General features: G+C 44.0%; 1 long non-coding RNA gene across 1 annotated transcript in view; it reads left to right on the top strand.

Moving 5' to 3' along the window:
- LOC111978428 (uncharacterized) overlaps positions 1-6,178 on the top strand; it is an 8,867-nt gene extending 2,689 nt beyond the window's left edge. Inside the window, exon 2 of the long non-coding RNA XR_002879168.2 lies at positions 3,786-6,178. This is a non-coding gene — a long non-coding RNA (uncharacterized lncRNA). The remainder of the gene's footprint in view (positions 1-3,785) is intronic.
- Positions 6,179-6,508: the final 330 nt, after the last annotated feature.

Here is a 6,508-nt window from a genome sequence, read left to right as displayed (position 1 = left end):
TCCCTCTACCTCTTTCTGTCTATCACTCTATCCGCTCTTTCTGTCTATCCCTCTCTACCTCTTTCTGTCTATCACTCTACCTCTTTCTGTCTATCCCTCTCTACCTCTTTCTGTCTATCCTCTACCTCATTCTGTCTATCCCTCTCTACTGCTTTCTGTCTATCCCTCTCTCTGCTTTCTGTCTATCCCTCTCTACCTCTTTCTGTCTATCCTCCTACCTCTTTCTGTTATCTCTCTCTTTCTGTTCTTTACTTCCCTCTCTACCTCTTATTCTGTCTATCACTCTACCTCTTTCTGTCTACTCTACCTCTTTCTGTCTATCCCTCTCTACCTCTTTCTGTCTATCACTCTACCTCTTTCTGTCTATCCTTCTCTACCTCTTTCTGTCTATCACTCTACCTCTTTCTGTCTATCCCTCTACCTCTTTCTGTCTATCACTCTACCTCTTTCTATCTTTCTCCATCTTTCTCCATCTTGCTCTCTTCTCTCCTCTCTCTTTCTCTCTTTCTATCTGTTTACTCAGGCCAACTGTGCATTTCTAATTCGTCTCATGTCCTCTCTTCTCTCCTCTCCCATACTCCCCTCTTCCCCTCTCCCAGTAGTGACCCTGATATTTTGGTAAATACTGTATGTGAAAGCGAGCCTTAGGAGATTGACTGTGATGAATTACCTACACACTCAACTATCACACAGTTTAATAAATCACATTTGGATTGTATATTAACTTAACTCGGAAGCGACATTAACTGCTGGGGCAATAATAATGCTGATAAATCATGACTGTGTCCAAAATGGTACCTTATTCCCTATTTAGTGCACTGTGTAGGGAATATAATGCCATTTGGAACACRGATACTGATAAATCATATTTGATAAGATACAATACTGCTGCCATGTTGCCATATCCAGGTCTCCATTGAGGGCCCAATGTAATGTTTCTGCATGTCATTTGACATTAAGCTAGTAACCGAAAGACTGCTGGTTTGAATAACCAAGCCGACAAGGTGAAAACCCTTAACCCTAATTTGCTCCAGGGGCGCTGTCCTACTATGGCTGGCCCTGTAAAACAACACATTTCATTGCACCCATCCGGTGTATGTGACATCCGGTGTACGGGCCCTGGTCATTAGTAATGCCCTATGTATGGAATAAGGTGCCTTTTGGGACGCAGCCGCAGTGCACAGCAAAATAAATCAACATAGTGCCAAATAATTTTGGGGGGACTTGTAACTATAGCAGATCACTTTTTGGTGTTGTATGGATCCTTTTTTTGAAGGTTCTATAAAGAACCATGCTCATAAGGTTCAATATGGAACCTTTATGGTGCTATAAAGAAAAATGTCCTAAGGTCCTATAAAGAACCATTAAAAAAAGGTTCTATACAGCACCAAAAAAGGGTTCCGCTATGGTTACAACCCTTTTTGGGGCGATACAGAACCCTTATTTATGGTTCTTTATGGAACCTTTTTGTAAAATGGTTCTATAAAGAACTTTCTTCAATCTCAAAGGTTCTTTGTAGATTGTTTTGAAGAACCTTATAGTTTTTTAAATTCTAGTCAGCCAAATTATATAGTTAAAATTCCATAGGTGTTATTATTGTGATAATTGAAAAGTTTAATCAGGTGTGCTCTTTTAGCATGTAAAATGACACCCTTAAAGCCAAGTTATGCTTGATCCGAAAATGTGGTCGGAGGTTTCAATGGAGGGTGTGACGCACATGCGGAGCCTCCGGAGGCATGCAGWGGACAAATCGAGCTCCGTACCGCATCGCTGTGCGCCTCCCAAATGTTGTAACAATGCGGAGGGCTCCGTATAGTTCCGCATTGACATAATTGGTTGACGGTAGGTGGGCGGGAGGTCCTATATAAACACAAAAAATATCAGCCAACAGAGCACATGGGCATGTCTGTCTGTCTGTCTGTCTGTCTGTCTGTCTGTCTGTCTGTCTGTCTGTCTGTCTGTCTGTCTGTCTGTTCTGTCGGCCTGCCCTGCGTCTGTCCTGTCGTCTGTCTGCCTCTGCCTGCCTGCTGCCTCCTGCCTGTCTCTCCTGGTCTGTCTATCTGTCATGTGTGTGTGCCTGCCTAACTGGACAGCCCGCCTTCCTTATGTGCTTGTCTGCCTTCACACTCCCCTGCCAGCTTCCTACCCTCTCCTGCGCAGCTTACCTCCCCTCTCCTGCACTTCCTCACCCTCTCCTGCAGCCTTCTCCACCCTCTCCTTCAGCCTTACCTCACCCTCTCCTGCAGCCTCCTACTCTCCTCACCCTCTCCTGCAGCCTTACCTCACCCCTCCTGCAGCCTTTTCCTCCGCCCTCTCCTCACCATCTCTACCTCACCCTCTTGCAGCCTTACCTACCCCTCTCCTGCAGCCTACCTCACCTCTCCTGCAGCCTTTCCTCACCCTCTCCTGCAGCCTTACCTCACCCTCTCCTGCAGCCTTTCCTCGACCCTCTCCCGAGCCTTTACCTCACCCTTCTCCTGCGACGCCTTATCATCGCCCTCTCCCTGCAGCCTTTCCTTCACCCTCCTCTGCAGACCTTTACACACCCTCTCCAGGCCAGTCTTTACCTTACCCTCTCCCTGCAGCCTTTCCTCACCTCTCCTGCAGCCTACCAACCCCTCCCTGACAGTCTTCACACCCTCTCCTGCAGCTCTTACCTCACCCTCTCCTGCAGCCTTACCACACCCTCTCCTGACAGATGCTTCCCATCCGCTCTGCAGCCTCCTCACCTCTCCTGCAGCCTTCTGCACCCTCTACCTGCAGATACTTACCACACCCTCTCTGCAGTCTTCTCTACCTCGCACTTCCCTCCTGCCACTCCTGCACCCACCCTCTCCTGCAGCCTTTCCTCACCCTCTCCTGCAGCCTTACCTCACCCTCTCCTGCAGTCTTACCCCACCCTCTCCTGCCAGCCTTACCATCCACCCTCTCCTGCACCTTACCACACCCTCTCCTGCAGCCTTTCACACACCCTCTCCCTGCAGTCTTACCTCACCTCTCCTGCAGCCTTACCACACCCCTCCCTCAGTCTTACCTCACCCTCTCCTGCAGCCTTACCCACACCCTCTCTCTGCAGTCTACCTCACCCTCTCCTGCAGTCCTTACCACACCCCTCTCCTGCAGTCTTACTCACCCTCTCTCCTTGCAGCCTTACCACACCCTCTCCTGCAGTCTTACCTCACCCTCTCCTGCAAGCCTCCACACCCTCTCCTGCAGTCTTACCTCACCCTCTCCTATCTCCCCTCCAAATCCCATAGATAATGCCCAACTCAAACACACACAAGAAGTTATTGTCTCACTATGCAAGATACTGTTCGTCCCAAATGGCACTCTTTGCCCTATATCCCTCAAAATAAAATCTAGACCTTTTTTCTCTTCATTGTTCCCCTCTAATCAGGGACTCATTTAGACCTGGGATACCATGTTTGTGCAATTTATTATCAGGTAGAACAGAAAACCAGCAGCAGTCCGGACTATGTAGGGTAAGAGTTGAATACCCCTGCCCTATATAGTGCACTACTTTTCACCAGGGCCCATATAAATAGTGTGCTAGGGAACTCACAATAGAGGGGTAGTTTGGAACAACATCATGGGGTAGATGAGGAGSACTTCAACTTCCTGGATCTCCACCAATCATGGTCCACCGTGTGAATAAGGTCTATTGTGTTGCCTGTGATTGGTTCAATCCCTGTTGTGTTTCTGGAAAGGTTGCTCTACTTTTGCACCCTCGTGTCATCAACTTCTTCTTATTACTATTTTCTTCCTGTTTTCTTCTGTCCATCCAGATCCTGTAGATAAGAAGGAATGAACAGCAGGAGGAGGGACAATCAACCAGCCAACTGTGAAGAAAGAAAGGGCCACCACATCAGTACCTGTGCCCGTATGCCCTCTTAAACCGGGGGACCGGAGGCACAAGAACGAGTCATTCACCATGACATAACTCATTCCCCTATTTTACATTACTTTTTAATTACTTTTTGAATCTTTATTATAATGAAATGATGTCATCTGTCATCAATGAAATCCATCATCAATCAATCTTTATTACAGAATCGGTCATTCATTAAATGATTCATCGATCAAATTTGAATATGGATGTAAAAAAAGAAACATGATAGAGGACTGTAACATATCAAACTGATGCGATACCTGGCAGTCTGTTAGATCTAACTACTACTACTACTACTACTACTACTCCTACTGCTCCTGCTACTACTACTACAACTCCCACTACCACTCCTGCTACTACTCCTATTCCTACTACTACTACTCCTACTCCTGCTACCACTCCTATTCCTGCTCCTGCTACTACTACTACTACTACTCCTGCTACCACTCCTATTCCTGCTCCTGCTACTACTACTACTACTACTACTACTACCACTCATATTCCTGCTACTACTACTACTACTACTACAGTACTACTACTACTACTACTACCGCTCCTATTCCTGCTACTACTACTACAGTACTAGTACTACTACTCCTGCTACCACTCCTATTCCTGCTACTACTACTACTACTACAGTACTACTAATACTACTACTACTACAGTACTACTTCTACTACTACTACTCCTGTTACCACTCATATTCCTGCTACTACTACTATACTACTACTACTACTACTACTACTACTACAGTACTACTACTACTACTACTACTACAGTACTACTACTACAGTACTACTAGCCATTCCCATATTAGCCATATAGTGCCAGAGGAATAAACCTTCTGTTGGAAAGTCTAATGTTCCATTCTAGAGGCATATATTGAGAATATTAATAATATCCTAAATATAATATCTCTGTTACATTCCATCTAGAACATTGTGGGAGCGTTCCATCTAACCATACATTCCATCTAGAACATTGTGGGAGCGTTCCATCTAACCTTAAATTCCATCTAGAGTCTAGAACATTGTGGGAGCGTTCCATCTAACCTTAAATTCCGTCTAGAGTCTAGAACATTCTGGGAGCATGGGACTGTAAAAATATCAGAACGCCACTTTCACCAACCCAAAATAGCTGCACCAGCTCCAGTTTGCAGACGTTAACATTACAGGTTGGGTGTTCCGTATACCACCACCATCCTCTGTTTCTAACAAGCACCATAGAACCGACACAGCACCTTGTCTGTCTGTCTGTCTGTCTATCACTAGTTTTAACAGTCTGACATTCAGCAGTGGAAAACAAGACGGAACATGACATCTTCCAGCATTTACTATGCTTCTGTTGATTGCTGCGTGTATGACTGACATGGTCTTTGAAAATACCTTTGACATAGAGGAGGCAGGAGCACATTGCAACATCATGGACTCACACACACACAGAGGAGTACATCACAGCATTATACCAAGTTCAGAGTGTCTGCCATATCTTCTTGTCACACATTTCTTGCTGTTTCAGCGCCGATAGCTAGTCATGATTAGGGTTGCAAAGGTAGGGTATATTACTGGAAACTTTCTACGTTTACCAGTAAACTACTAGGATGTTGGTATCTTTCAAGGATTTTATGTAATCTATCACAAGACATCTAGTGCCCCTTTCTAGTGGCCCTTGCTAGTGGCCCTACTTTAGATTATTACAGATGTCTAATTATCTCTGGTCTTATCACATGTAAAATATTTGACATAATTAAATAAGGGGATTTTWAAAATATGGCAAAGCTGTAAAACATTATCCTAAATATAAACCACAAACTGATGAATACAATTGGTTTAAAAATAAATAAATTGACACAGTGTAATTCTTTTTACTTTGTCAATATATATATATGGTGTCAATGTTTTGGCGTTAAATTGGTGACAGTTGTGAAGAAAAGTGAATAGTTGGAAGAGTCGCAGAGTTAATTGAAAATAATGCCATTGTTCATTAGATGCTTTTATCAATAATTAGGCTTGAACCATATGGTCTATCTACTAGAAACCCATGGACAATATGGACAGATATAACAATTAATACTATATATGAATATATATATATATATATTTTATATATATATATAAAGTTATTCAAGTATAAAGTCCAAAGTTAAGATAAATTGCCATACATTTTTCTGTAATTACCAAATTACTGAAAGATTCTGATAACTTTGGTAAATTTACGGTAGCTTTGCCACCCTAGTCACGATGTCAGCTACTAATACCTTGACACACACACACACACACACGCACACACCCACACACACACACACACACACACCACACACACACACACAACACACACAACACACACACACACACACACACACCACACACACACACACACACACACACACACCACACACACACACACACACTTCAAAAGAATTTCATCTCCATCACTCAGCCTAGCAGCTTTGCTTTCATCAGTGAGTTAATGCTTGATCATGTCTGATGTTAACATACACACACACAGAGAGAGAGAGAGAGAGAGAGAGAGAGAGACACACACATACACACACACACACACATGCTCTGACAATGTCTGATGTTCAGAGAGCAGCATCTGTAGCTGCAGACAAAGTCT

The sequence above is a fragment of the Salvelinus sp. IW2-2015 genome, linkage group LG18, assembly GCF_002910315.2.
Source record: "Salvelinus sp. IW2-2015 linkage group LG18, ASM291031v2, whole genome shotgun sequence".
Classification (NCBI taxonomy): Eukaryota; Metazoa; Chordata; class Actinopteri; order Salmoniformes; family Salmonidae; genus Salvelinus; species Salvelinus sp. IW2-2015.
Note: the sequence above shows the minus strand (reverse complement) of the source record. Positions and strands in the feature narration are given on the sequence as shown.